Source organism: Cajanus cajan, chromosome 10, assembly GCF_000230855.2.
Source record: "Cajanus cajan strain Asha chromosome 10, NIPB_CcT2T_4, whole genome shotgun sequence".
Classification (NCBI taxonomy): Eukaryota; Viridiplantae; Streptophyta; class Magnoliopsida; order Fabales; family Fabaceae; genus Cajanus; species Cajanus cajan.
In genome coordinates, this window is record NC_138526.1 from 38,376,534 (window position 1) to 38,391,315 (window position 14,782).

Sequence of the window (14,782 nt, forward strand, 5' to 3'; positions counted from 1 at the left end):
AATTTATTAAAAAACTTAAAAATAAAAAGTGAGAAAAGTTGAATGATTAAAAACATATTTAATCTTATATTTTCTGCTAAAGAAAATAATAAAGATGCATCTGAACATTAAATTAGTCACAATATATATTGTATTGTGAATCTGCTTAATTTTCTTGTGGATCCAGGACCCTTCTTGCCATTTGGATTGATCCGTTTCTCTTCCCCATTTTCTTATTCAACCATGGTCTAATTAACAATAAATATTCAAATAATAAGAACAAATTGCGATGCATAAAAAGTTCCTCATGCAGAACATATTCGATTAGACCTACAAGGTGGCTGCCTCGTGTCTTGGCAGAATATTTCTCATACTCTTCAGTTTACTATGTTTGGTTGGCACTTTCAAGGAATGATCTACCCCATTTGTGTATTTGTGACCTTAATCACACCAAAGAATAATTATCATTTAGCAACAAGCAGTACCCAGAACGAATATGGAAATCATAAGGATATAGGAAAAAAAAAAAAAAAACAAACAAAACAAAACAAAACAAAAAATACAAGAACAGATTTCGTATACCGCGTGTGTTTTGGTCCAAAGGAGAGAAGGAAATTAATCCAAGATATAGAGAAACCCTAAGAAAGAGACAAGTTGGTGCTTATGGTTTTAACATTACTCTGGGCTCTTAATCACTAATTTTTACAAAACCCTAATAAATCTTATAATATTTAATTTAACATGAGTTTTAAAATTCTCAGTTAATGTTCAAGGGTTAATATAACCTGTTAAAATTGGAAACACAACACGTTAAAATAATCATTTATAATTTTTCATACATAAAATAACGCGAGATGTATGTCTTTATTGTTATATGAAATAGGAATATATATTGCTTTATTTTCTTTTTTATTTTTATGTAAATATTTTTAAATTTATATTTCTAATTCTCTTGCAATATATATGAGTAAACATAAATTATTTTTTATATGAAACTTATTTCATTTCAAATATACATATAAAAAAACATTTCTTATCACATTCACTACAAAAAAATAGGCAATTACTGGCGGTTTATTTTTTGCGGTTTCCATAAACCGCCAAAAAATGTAACATTTGTAATAAGGACGACACTCACTACAAATTATTGACACTTTCTGGCGGTTTAAACCGCAAAAATGGTAATTGTTACAAGTATTGGCATTTTCTGGCGGTTTTCAACCGCCAGAACGTTCAATAATCTTTTTATTAAAAAAACAAAAAAATATTTTAAAAAAGTTCGAACTTAAATAGTTAATTGTTTGGCGGTTTGAAACCGCCACAATATTTAAGCACCTGATTTTTAACCTTACCAACTTTTCGACATGTGGCCAGCTCAATTAAAATATTTTTTTATTAAAATAATAAAATAAAAAAGCACTTCATCAATAATTTATTTATTACTATTGATTATTCATGGATGTTTTGTTGCCGCGGGAAGATATACAGTCATACTTTCATATCCAACTCGGCTCTGCTTATTCTTCTGCTCTGCTAAGGCTCAAGCTCCTTCATGTGCGTGACTGACGAGGAGTTTAGTCTCCACCATTACTGTTCGTGAAGAGCTTCTCTTTTCTACGCATCACTTTAATAGGTTTGCATTCATTTAAGGTCACGATAGTCGATTAATCCATTCATGGTGAGTTTTCGATTATCCAAGTGCATTAAATTTGTTCTGTTTTCATCGACGCATACTCACAATAAGCCATTCTCTAATGAAAATCAAAACCTAGGTTACGAAAACTGCTCGCGAGAACCTGTTTGCGCACAACTTCAACTCACTGCGTTCTTAATATTAACTCCAATTTCATGCATAATCTATTTTGTGCCTATTTTAAATCATTTTCGGTGTTCAAATGCTCCATTGTTATTGACCTCGTTGGTAAAGGAAAGGAAACCATTAGGTTTTCAAATGCATAATCTATTTATGATTTTGTGATTTGGTTTTTATAATTTTGCTTTGTTTTAATTAAATTGGTTTAGGTTTTGGGTTTCAGGGCATTTTTTTAGGGTCAGTGCGTTGTTGAAATTTATGGGCTAATAGTGTTTTTTTTCCTGCTGAATTAGGGTAGCTGTGATTCTTGTATCTCTTTTGCTGGAATTTTATTGGTCATTGTGAAGGGAAATTTAATGGAGTGGGCGTGTTTCAGTTTTACAACATGAAACTTGATAAGCTAATATAAGAAGTGACATTTCTTTTATGGTTGCACTGAATTTGCATCTTGGATGTTGTAATTGGATATGCACTTTTGCTGTTAACGTTGTTTTCTGTTTTTTTGTCCAATGTGGGAGAATTGAAGAGATCTTTGTATTGCTTATCCTCTCAATATGGAATAATTTTGGATGTTGTTGCTCTAAAGACTCCCAAGCTTCGAGGTCGGGCATGGGAGTAAAACTTCCCGTTTTATGACAAACCTATGGTAATTAAGCTATACTGCTGTTGTTAGTTTCTTTACAGTTATGTTGATAAATCTGTTTCACCAACCTTATATATATGTAGCTAGTTAATTAGAGCTGGCTAGAATTAAATTCTGTTATTATGTAACTTTTTATTTTATGTTATATATTTAAGTCATTTTAATTCTCTGTTATTAATCTAGGAATTTAAACTAGGATCTCGCAAAGATACTAGTTTAAATTCCTGTATTGATATGATGATTTTGTTTTATTACAGGTACCACATCGAAACCCTTGCGATTGATTACATTAACATGCTACAGTGAAGGTTTTTAACACTTGGAATTAATTACATTAGTTGCAATTTTTTGGTTTGTAAGAGCAGTGAAAACGTCTTTTTCGTTATGATATGTATTAGTTGAGCCTTAGGTGAAATTGTAACAAACATTGGTGCGGTGCCTTTTGGCCTCAATCCTCAAACCACTTGATACCTTTTCCAATTTCCCATCACCAATCGTTAGTTAGAGCAGACTATGGATTCGATTCAAGGAACATATTTGTTTAGTACTTTTCAATTATTGAAGCACTTTATAAAATATTTCCTTCATACAAAGTAGTAAAAAAAATTGAATCAAATTATGCGAGATTCACTGATGTCTGGGTGGATTTTATCTTGACTTAGTCAGCAAATTAGGCTGTTGTAGACTTGAGACTGTAGTGAGTCATCTTTTAGCCCACATAATGTGTCTACGATTGTGTGTTCATCTTGTGTTTCCCCTCTTGCTTTGTAACTAGTAAAATGCAAAAGTTTTTAAGTTTTTCAAAATCTTGGATCCTGATTTGCAATCTGGATGGTATTTACAGATTAAAATACATAGGAGCTGTCCAGGGGAGTTAGATGATGTGGTGAAGCAGTTGGAAGAAGCAACCGGTTCAGTGGCTGTCGGTCAGATCAGTCGAATGGTGATTATATTCAAGCCCAGTCTCTCCAAATTGAAGGCAGAAGAAAAGAAGAAACAAGCTCGTAACCTTATTCTGAAAAAACAACTAAAACCAAGATTGGTAAACAAGGTAAAGGTTGTGCATTTATGTTGTGCATAAGCTATCCTGCTCTATTGCTACTTTTCCCTAATGCTCTCGTGAAACTGCAGATTAAGGAACAAGTACCCAAATTAACGCGGCCTGGTTCATCATGGAAAGGAAGAAACCGTAGGTCATAAACATATTGTAATAGTGTCGAATTTTGTCCTGGTGCTTGGTCTGAACGAGCTTGAGGCTTTCCTTGTATAAAAACCAATGGTCAAGGAGCTGGACATGTTATTGGTAAAAGAAAGTTCAGTTAAATTAAAGCTCATTTTGGATCAAAGAACGCTTGCATATGGTGATAGGATCTATTAAAGTTTTTTGTCTGCTGTTGTTGCATCATCTTTCAATTTTGACAGGACCTTAGTTAATTCATATGGAAGTGAGTCCATCCATATGGAAGTGTCAGCTCAAGGGTCTAAGTCATAATCAATATAAACACTTGAATAATATAAACACTTGAATAATTTAGACAAATGCCAAGCTGCAGGATAGTAATTAATAGTTGTAGCAGTAAGTTAAAATGCCATAATCATTAAGACAATATAAACACTTGAATAAAAGATATAACAATATAAAGCCAGTTCCTATGTAGCAGAGAAAGTTTATAAGAAAATAACAAAATACTATTGACTATTAGTTTGCTGATATCCTTTTTGTTTTTTTGCATTTATTCTAACACTTTTTTTGATGGTTTGTTTTGAGATTCTACAGGCTGATGCTGGGGGTTCTCCTTCACTTGTAGCTCGAGGCCTCTCCCCTGCTCAAGTTACTGTGGGCTCCGAACAAATTCAGATTCAAGTTCCAAATGAAAAGGTCATTATTCATGTTATACGTTAATGAGTATCTCTATCTTATTTTTATTAAAGGTCATTATTCATGTTTTATGTTAATGTATATAACCTCAAGTCACATGGGTTTCTTTTATATAGGTTGGGTTAATCATAGGGAGAGGTGGGGAAACTATTAAAGGCCTGCAGACCAAATCTGGGACACGCACCCAGGTAGTTGTTATCGTTTGTCTTGAACCTTTTTTTCATGTATGGTTCAGATGGGATCTAAACTGGAAAAGGATTATTCTGCTAATATTGAGCTTTATATTGACGATTAAAAATTTAACAATAATGACAATAATTTGATTCATAGAGACGGTTAATTTAGAACTAAATAACTAGTGTTTCCTTATTTCCTCTGCATCTCAAATCATTCTTATTTTAGAATTGACAATAATTCTTATTTTAAATAAAGTATATTTTTGACGGTTTAAAATTGTTAGAAAATGCGAGAAATGGCAATCTAAAACCACTAGAAAATGTAAACAACTAGAAATAATAATAATTTTGTGGAGGTTTAAAAATCAATAAAAATGAATATTGTGGCGGTTTAAAACCGCCAGAAAATGATGAACAAGTCAAACAGAGCTGCAATTTTGTGGCGGTTTCAGACCGCCAGAAACTGTCAAACATGTCAAACCAAAATGCATTTTGTGGCCGTTTCAAACCGCTAGAAAGAGATTGAATTTTCTGGCGCACAAAACCTGCGTTTACAAAATATCCGCCACAAATAGTTTTTGGCGACCGTAGATCCGGCGGTTATTAATGACGCCGGTAATGCAATTTGTGGCGGTTTCTAACCGCCATAAACTACCAAAATAACCGCCACAAATCACACATTTTTTTGTAGTGATTATTATAGTAATATTTTTTAATAGCCAATTTTCATTTATTATTGTTTATAATATGAGAAGTAATTTACTAAAATGAAAAAATGTATGTTTTAGTCTTGAAATTGTATTATATTTTTAATATTTTGTTTTTATTAATTAACTATGTATCTAATATTGTATGGAGAAGTGTAGAAAAATAAAATTTAACTATGAGTTTTTAATTGATTAATGCATTCATTGATGTAAATGAGTCGGAAAGATTAGAAAAGTATATTAATAAATATTTTTTTGCTTCTATTTGCCATATATTTACAGGTTTAATGAAACTAATGTATTTAGAATATAAGAACGGAGGCAATATTTTTTTCAGTGAAATTTTGTTCCTTTTTATTTGTCATTTGTAAAACTTAAGATTTCATTTCATATTTCTTTGTCAAATATACCCTTACATTAATTATTTTACACATTTGTCATAAAATTGGGCAATAAATGATTTAAAATATCAAAAAGTTTAATGCAGAAAGAGAATGGAAGAAATTGATAGTCCAATATAACTTTAATGCAGTAATAAGAGAGTGAAAGCAATTGATAATCCAGAAGTACATTTTAATGCAGAAAGAGAGTGAAATAAATTGATAGTGAAATACTTTATTACAGAAAGAGAATTTGAAGTAGCGACGGTGAAAATACTCAATTGACAAGGGTATAATAAAAAGAAATTTACAAATTTATTAAATATGAAACTACTTATTGATTTCATTAGTTGGAGTACCTACTACCTAAACCTTTAATAATCATTATTTTTTATAATATGAGAAGTAATTTACACATAAATAAATGGTTAATTTTGTTATTGAAATTATATTTTATTTTTTATATTTCATTTTTTAATTCTATATTCATAGAGTTAAGGAGAAGTTAACCGATGAGTTAATGTTTTTTTGTAATACAACGTCTAAGAAATAAAAAAGTCAAAAAAATTACATCCTTAAAAACAAAGTTCTCACTCTATCAGCTGTAAGAAGATAACTTATAGTTGTAGGGACCGACTCTACCACTACCAATTCATTTCCACGATGAGGTCTCAATTAGGGGTGTGCAAAAAATCCAAATTGATCTGAAGCGATCCATAACCGATCTGATCTATATTGAAAAATCCGATCTATTTTTAAAAAAAATTCGAACTGAACCACTTTATAAAACCGGTTCAGTTATCCGATCCATTTTTACAAAGTAGATCGGTTCGGTTTGGTTTGGTTTTTTTAAAAAAACCGATCCATATATGAGTAAAAAGTAGATAATGGCACTGCGCCGAACCGATCCAATTTCAAAAAAATTGATCATATCTTAAAAAAATCAAATCGATCCACCTTATAAAACATAGACCGATTAACCGATCCACTTTTATAAAACGGTTCGGTTCGGTTTAGATCGATTTTTTGAAAAAACTGATCCATGAACACCCCTAATCCCAATTTTAAAAGGAAATAAGCACATTAATTCCCTTCACATGGCAAACTCTCAAACGCCAAGGCCTCTAAAAGAAATATTTAATCTTAGCTACAAGCACCGAATATTTATGATAAGGGTCAATCACACTCAAGATCAAGTTAACTGCAAAGAGCGAGTCAGAAACACAGATAACATCCTTAATATTTATGGGGGTGTAAAGATGTAGAATTAATGATTTATAAATTTAATTCGATACTCTGTATAAATGATTTATAAATTTAATTAACAAGAAATCTCATATTACATCTTCAGTGAAAACCTTTTAGGTCACCCTGAGAATTATAATTAGCAAAGTGGAATTTTTTTTTTTCAAAGCATTAATCGATGTTCATGGGCTGGAAATTAATATTAGAAAAATATATTGACTATATTAATAAATATTTAACTGCTGCTATTTTTATGTATATATTTAATATGTGCAATAAAATTAATGTAATAAGAATGTATTGCTTAATTTTTATATACTTTTTAATTTATATATCAAATTATTTTGCAATATACATGAGTAAAAATAAATTAATTTATTATAAATTTTAAAAAAATATATCATACTTCTCTTCTGTTCTTTTTAAGTGTCACATTTTAAGGAAAATTTTATTCCTTTTTTATTTACCATTCTTAAAGCTTAAGGTTTCATTAAATATTCTCTTATCAAATATACTGTAAAAAAGTTAGAATATATAATGGGTGTATTAATTAAAAGGGCGATTAGAAGATATATTATTAACTTAAAAAAATTATCTCAAGGAGACTTTTCCTTCTATAGAAATCAATCCCTGATTTGTTTTCAAATACAAAATATATCTTTTAAATTTCCGTAAATGCTAATTTCGAAAACAATCTTTTTAAATTTTACAAATGCTTATTTTGAAAACAATTGTTCACAAAATCTTTAATTTCAAAACAGTTTTGAAAAACTAACTCAACCCCGAGGGAATCAATTTATTTTTGAAGGAATCAAATTATTTTTTTGTGGAAATCAATTCCTTTGAGAAGAAATCGGTTACTTTGGAAAAGTTACACTCAATGAGCCACCCGTAAACAGATTGTATTACACACACACACACATATATATATATATATATATATATATATATATATATATATATATATATATATATATATATATATATATATATATATATATATATATATATATATATATATATATATATATATATATATATATATATATATATATATATATATAGGTATCGAGTCCTCTTCAAAGTTTAATCTTCTTTTGTTGTCTTCATCAAAACTCCAACACTTCTTGAAACATTTTTATTGACTATCAACTTTTTTATCTTGTTTTATTAAATGTGGTCTTCAATCTCTCCAGAAAGGTCATGCTTCACCAAGTGTGGTCTTCAATTTCTCCTTTATGATGATGACAAATCCTTTTTGTTTGTGTTCTTGAGCATTCATTATTCCCTTATACTTCAGGCCACTTTTTGTTGAATTTAGTTGTTAAGCTAAGTTAGGAGCTCCCCAAGCCTTTTGTTAATATCTTGAAGCTCCCCCTGCATTGTTGTGGTGCTTGTCTTCTCCCTTTTTGAAATTCTCCCTCAATTTTTATGACTTGCAAACAAACAAGAACACACCTTTTCTCCACTTTTTTACATTATCAAAAAGAATAATAAGAGCAAATTGCCATATAAAAAAGTAAGGTCATTCTCATCAAATAATAATCATAGAGATAGAAACAATAATTTAATAAAAATTAGTTAGTGGGTTTAAAGAGTATTTAGAATTGAACTCACAATTTAACAAATAAAGAACGTCAACTTAACATCATAAAACACAATAGATGTAAAGATAACACAGTTTTATTGATAAGAAAAAATTAACACATCATGCACAATTATGGGTCCCATAAACATCAAAATCCAAAATAACAAAAAAAACCGTAAAATCATACCTAATTAAACTAGATCCTAGTCATCAACTCGTCATCAGAATATTTTGCTTGGATAAAATGTGTTTGAAAGGGGAAGACTCCTTTAAAGAATCAATCATTGCTTTAGTGTTTGGCTGTATTTTAGCTCAATGCAAAGAAAAATGCATCAAAAGGTTTTTCTTCTCAAGTTATAACAAATACTTAAGTTTGATTAACACATTGGTCTCCACCGCCGGACTCAAAACCTTAAGGTGATGGATCTTATATACTACTATTTTTTAAATGTTACTTTGCCCAACACAATTTTCATTTGTCGAATCATCTTAGTTTTGAAGTTGGGTCAGAGAATATTCAACCTAAATCAAATTTCATCTTTTCATCTTTCTTCACTAAAAGTTTTACGTCTCTATCTACTCTACCTTGTAGACATATAAATCTATAATGAAGTTTTTCTTTGGGTGTTTCATTCTTGAAAAGTTTTGCTGTGAGGAGATGATGTTTGGTAATTCAATCTCATTGAAAAAGTTGTATCTTAACTATTATGAATAAAAGAGTGCAGATAAACACCCTTTCTCTCGAGTAAATTTGGTTGCAAGAAACTAAAGTTTGCAACTCTTTGGTTGTAACATGTTTAACTTGGTACTAACACATGTTTATATATATTTTGATCAGGGTAGAAAAAGTATGTTTCCATGTCTTAAGTAGGATTTATCGAACTAAAATTCTGCTATTGTATGTATACTTATACAACATATGTGAGATTTTTTTTTTTCTCTACATTTTTTCCATCACAAGAAATATATATATATATATATATATAGATATAGATATACACATATATATATATATATATTAGGTGTTTGCTTATGATGGAAAAAAAAAAGATTTTGCAAAAAGAATCTTACCTTTATTGTATAAGAAGACAACCACAAAAATTTAGTTTGACAAATCATATAGAAAAACTTAGACATGGTTTTTTCACGTTGATCAAAATATATATTCACACGTGTTTGTACAAAGTTAAACACGTTATCAACCAATGAGTTGCAAACTTTAGTTTATTGCATCCAACTATACTAAAAAAAAAAAGGTGTCCATTTGAACTCTTTTATCATGACAGTTAAGATGTAACTTATTTAGTGAAGACACTTATATTTTAAATGAGGTTGAATCAATAAGTTGTACCTCCTTATAGTAAAGTTCCTCAATAATGAACAATAAAAGAAAAAGCCTCATCATAGATTCATCTTCTACAAAATAAAGTAGATAAAGATGAAAACAGGGAAAAAGAAAAGATGAAATTTGATATATGGATTGAATATTCTCTAACCCAACTACAGAACCAAGATAGCTCGACAAGTGAAAATTGGAAAAAAAAATAGAATCTAAAAATTAGTAGAAAATAAGGTCCATTAATTACATTAAGGTTTTAGGCCATGACGGTCGGGACCAATGTGCTAATCAAGTCTAAATTGAGGGATTTGTTATAGCTATAGAGGAAAAACCTTTTGATGCATTTTGCTTTGCATTGAAATAAGATATTGCTAACAACAAAAGAAAAGGTTGATTTGGAGAAACATGACCCATTGCGCAAAATAAAGAATTAAGAGTGAAATTCAAAACACTATCCGCATAGTGGAGACAACATCTAGTATCAACAATTTCTCCTGTTGGGATCAAGAAAATGATGACATATTATATCATTATAGGTAGGTTTCCAATCCTATCTATTTGTTCTGGCCTATTTTTAGTTGAAACAAACTTGTATGAATTTGTTATTACTGCTGTTGCTAAGCTAATTAACTAGTATGAATTTTATAATTTTCTAAATACATAGGCTTTATAAAAGGTTTTGATATAGTTTATTTAGTAAGAAAACATAGAACAAACATATATATATATTTGCCAAAAGCTTGCTTCAACAAAAATAAGGCCATGAAAAGTTAATAAGATTGGCATTTACATGTTGATGTAATTTGCTACATATTTTCATTCATCCATGAGCTTACTTTTTCGGCAGTTAACAAACAACTTTATGTTATTTTTTCCCTTTTGAGTATCAAGTTAATGTGCTTACTATTTGAACATCTGCATATTTTCCCAATGGGAAAGATTCTCCGGATTCACCTATTAAGATACCAAAACAATTACAAGAAAGGGACGATAAGAACCATAGTTCAAAAGATGCAAAAGCTAAGCCAGTTATTAAATTCAGACTCAACTAAAAAGGCATGATCATGTTTATTTACTTGAACAAGACCTTTCCAACTTTACTACTTAAAGATCTGCAGATAGCATTAGTAATATCCAGTAAACATGTTCCATATTTTTTTAAAAAATAGTTGCTTTATCTTTTAACATAAGAAAAGCACATGCTTTCCTATATAACTAAAGTGTCCATCAAAAGAACACAACAGGATCAAACCATAAAATCAAGTGCAATTTGCTATGATCAAACTCGTTCAACAATAAATCCATGGTAAGGTCCAATTGTGTGTCACTAATAAGGTCAAGTGCATCCTCGTACAAAATCATGAAAGTACCTCAGGAAGAGAATGAATCCAAGGCCATTGCCTCATTTCTCGGCAAAATCTATCATATTCTTCGGTCTAGCACGTTTTTTTGTCGTAGTTACAAGGAAAGGTCTCCCCCATTTATGTATGTCACCTTAATTACACCAAAGAATAACAATTATTTAGCAACAAGCAGTACCCAAAACGAAGATGAAAATCGATAAGGGTTTAGGGAAAATAACATAAAATCATAAATATAAGAACAATTTTGTAAACCTCAGAGAATTGTTGAGAAGTAGGGTGGTAGCCTGGCGCCATTGCAGATCTAGACGCACCTCTGAGACATCTGGAAGGTGTTGATATGGTGGAGGGAGAGTATGAATCCTGAGATATTAAGAAACTCTTATAAAGAGACAAGTTTGACTATGCATTCCTATGGTTTTAAGTTTTAACATTACCGTGGGCTCTTAACCACTGTTTTTTCACAAAACCCTAATAAATGTTAATATTTAATATGGTTTTTAAAATCTTAGTTAATGTTCCAGGGTTAATTAATAGAACCTTATTAAAATTGGAAAAACGACAATAACGGTCAAACATTCATTTATAGTTTTACATGCATAATTGTTATGTGTTTTTTTTTCTTCATAAATATGATTTATGCAATGTCTTAAAATTAATAAGATTAATTTTTATTAGTTAAATATTATTTTAATATATATAAGAATCAAGTTTGTGACCATCAAGTTGACCCCTTGTGTTATAGTTCTTACAACTACACTAGATCACGATATTTTATTTTATTATTTAAGATTTAGAATATATTGCTTCATTTTTTATTTTTATGTAAATCTTTTTTAATTTATATCTCTAATTCTTTTGCAATATATATATATATATATATATATATATATATATATATAGAGAGAGAGAGAGAGAGAGAGAGAGAGAAAGATGAGGGATTAGATGACTTTAAAAGTAACTCTTTCTTAAATTATTCCACTGAATAACTTATGATATATATTAAATTTCAATGATCCAATCATTAAATTAAAGTTCTTGATACATAGATCAAGGCTATAAATTTTTAAAAATTTTAAAAATTATTTAATACTTCATTTTGTTAATTCAAATTAATGGTAATTATAAAAGTATTTTATACGTTAATTTGAATTTATATAACAAAGTATTATATATTTTTTTAAAATTTATATATTTGATCTATACATTAAAAACTTTTAATTTAATTATTGGATTATTAAAATTTAATATACATAATAAGTTATTGAGTGAAATAACGTAAGTAAGAATCAATCTTGAAGTCATTTGATCCATTCTCATATATATGTGTGTGTGTGAGAGAGAAAGTAAACATGAATTATTTTTTACATGAAACTTATTTTATTTAAAATATAAAAAATAATATATTTCTTATGATACATGTAACGACCCAACTGGTCACTACACACCGCACAGCACACTAGAAACACCACACAGAAAGGAACAAGTGTATACATATAGGGTCTAAAATATATACATATACATGATCAAAGTCTGGATAGAGTTAAAGTGTACAAAATACAACAAAGGCTACTACACTAAGTAGCTAAACATCAAAAGATCCTAGAAGATCAACTCCGTCTACCAACTACAGACTCACCATCAGCCACCAACCTATCACTGCTCTGCTCCCATACATAGTATGATCATCGCAGTCCAAACATCATGGAGACAACAAAGGGTAAGCTAGTGAAAAGAAATCAACATACATATGTGAAATATGAAGGATAAACAACTACAGCTATCAGAACATCGATTCAGCTTAAAATACACCACAACATTCAGCAATATCAGCACCGCAAAGCGGCAATATCAGCACTGCATAGTAGCAATAACAGCACCACACTAGTGGCTATAACAACACTGCATAGCGGCAATAACAACACCGCCTTAGCGGCTATAACAGCACCACAATAGTGGTTAATAACAGCACCGACATAGCGGCTAGAAACAGCACCACAATAGTGGCCATACACAACATACAGATCAGCATTATACAGCACAGCCAAACAGCTCACAGCACAGCACAACAAATCAGCATACAACATGGCTAAGTAGTATTCAACACAGCTTACTACTCACAACTTAGCTCATCATTCTAGAGCACATCAATATTATAAATCAGCATTTAAAATCATCAATAACAGCACAACTCAGCACAGCAATATACATCTATTACGGCATAACATCATCTTTCAGCATTAACATCTAGTCAGCATAGCGCATTCACCAATTTCAGCTTAGTTCGACATAAAACAACATCTATCAACAATTTCAGCAAGGTTTGACAACTATCAACATCTAAATCATCATCATTCATACGCACCCGGCGCACTTATGGTCGCGCTCGGCGTGGCACAACCAGAGAGCACCAGGGGCCATCGCGCCCGGCGTAACAGTGCTCGCGCCCGGCGTAACCCAACCAGAGAACCCAAGGCTCTCACGCGCCTGGCGCAATTCAACTTAATTTGCGCCCAGCGCATGCCTAGGAAGAGACTCCAAGGAGTCTCACGCGCCCGTGTGGCCTACCCCGCGCCCAGCATGGGGAAGGCAGAGACCTACCAAGGTCTCACGCCCAGCGCAATTCATATTGCGCCCAGCGCCCTCTTGGTAGAGACTCCCAAGGAGCCTCCGCGCCCAGCGCGACAATGGTGGCGCCCAGCGCAACACCAGAAAACCCAAAACATGGCACAACTGATATCGTGCCCAGCGCAGTCCAAGTCACGCCCGACGTGGGCCATCCAGAGGCTCCCATTCTCAAGCTTGCCCGACGCAACCACCTTGCGCCCGGCGGGCTTTCCTAAATGGAGCCCCCCTGGTGGTCACGCGCCCGACACGAAGAACAGCGCCCAGCGCGAGGTTCAGCAGCAACACTCCATTTTCAAAAAACTTAACCAAATCTTGCAAAAATAGCCAGAAAACCAACATGCAAACCATCCAAAAATTCCCTCTTTCATCAAACATCAATAAAAACGCCTCATTTCCAACATGCAAACACAAATCATCAAAAACCCCAAAATTTCTTCAAAACCCCAAAAACCCCAAAACCCCATTTTTCAGCAATCTCAACTCGAAAACCATCAATCATCAAACAACAAATGAGTTTCCGGACTCATTTACAATCAAACACAGCGAGACTCTAGCTTCCCTTGCCTCAGTTCAAGAACTCCGAGCTCCGGGAAGAAGAAAACGAAAGAGAAGAAGAGGAAGAGAACTCTGCACACGGTTAGCTACGAATGGCTTCAAGCTTGCAAGGAAGGGTCTCCAAGATCACTCACGGCTTCAGCTAGAGAGAAGGGAATTGAACAAGGTTAAGGCTTGAGAGGAAAAGGATCAACCACCAAGTGTAAAAGAGAGTGCAAGTGAGAGTGGGTGCGGGTCCGGGGAAAAGAAAAGAAAAGGGGTCTCACAATACATTATTTTACTATTATTTTTGTAATAACCAATTAATTTCCATTTATTATGTTTATAATATGAGATGTAATCACTAAAATGAATAAATATCTAATTTAGTTTTGAAATTGTATTTTATTTTTTAATATTTTTTTATTTATTAACTATGTATCTAATGTTGTATAGAGAAGTATAGAAAAATAGAATTTAATTATGAGCATTTAATTTTTTTTTATGCAT

At 31.5% G+C, this 14,782-nt stretch overlaps 2 long non-coding RNA genes across 2 annotated transcripts; one reads left to right on the forward strand and one right to left on the reverse strand.

Moving 5' to 3' along the window:
* Positions 1 to 903: 903 nt before the first annotated feature.
* LOC145952786 (uncharacterized) lies at positions 904 to 5,185 on the forward strand. Its single transcript, XR_014430272.1, has 3 exons — positions 904 to 1,657; positions 2,311 to 4,314; positions 4,431 to 5,185. It is a non-coding gene; the product is annotated as an uncharacterized LOC145952786 (long non-coding RNA).
* Positions 5,186 to 8,097: 2,912 nt separating this feature from the next.
* LOC114915051 (uncharacterized) lies at positions 8,098 to 11,529 on the reverse strand. Its single transcript, XR_003802892.2, has 3 exons — positions 11,366 to 11,529; positions 11,120 to 11,243; positions 8,098 to 10,703 (listed from the first exon to the last, which is right to left on the reverse strand). It is a non-coding gene; the product is annotated as an uncharacterized LOC114915051 (long non-coding RNA).
* Between the last annotated feature and the right edge of the window lie 3,253 nt (positions 11,530 to 14,782).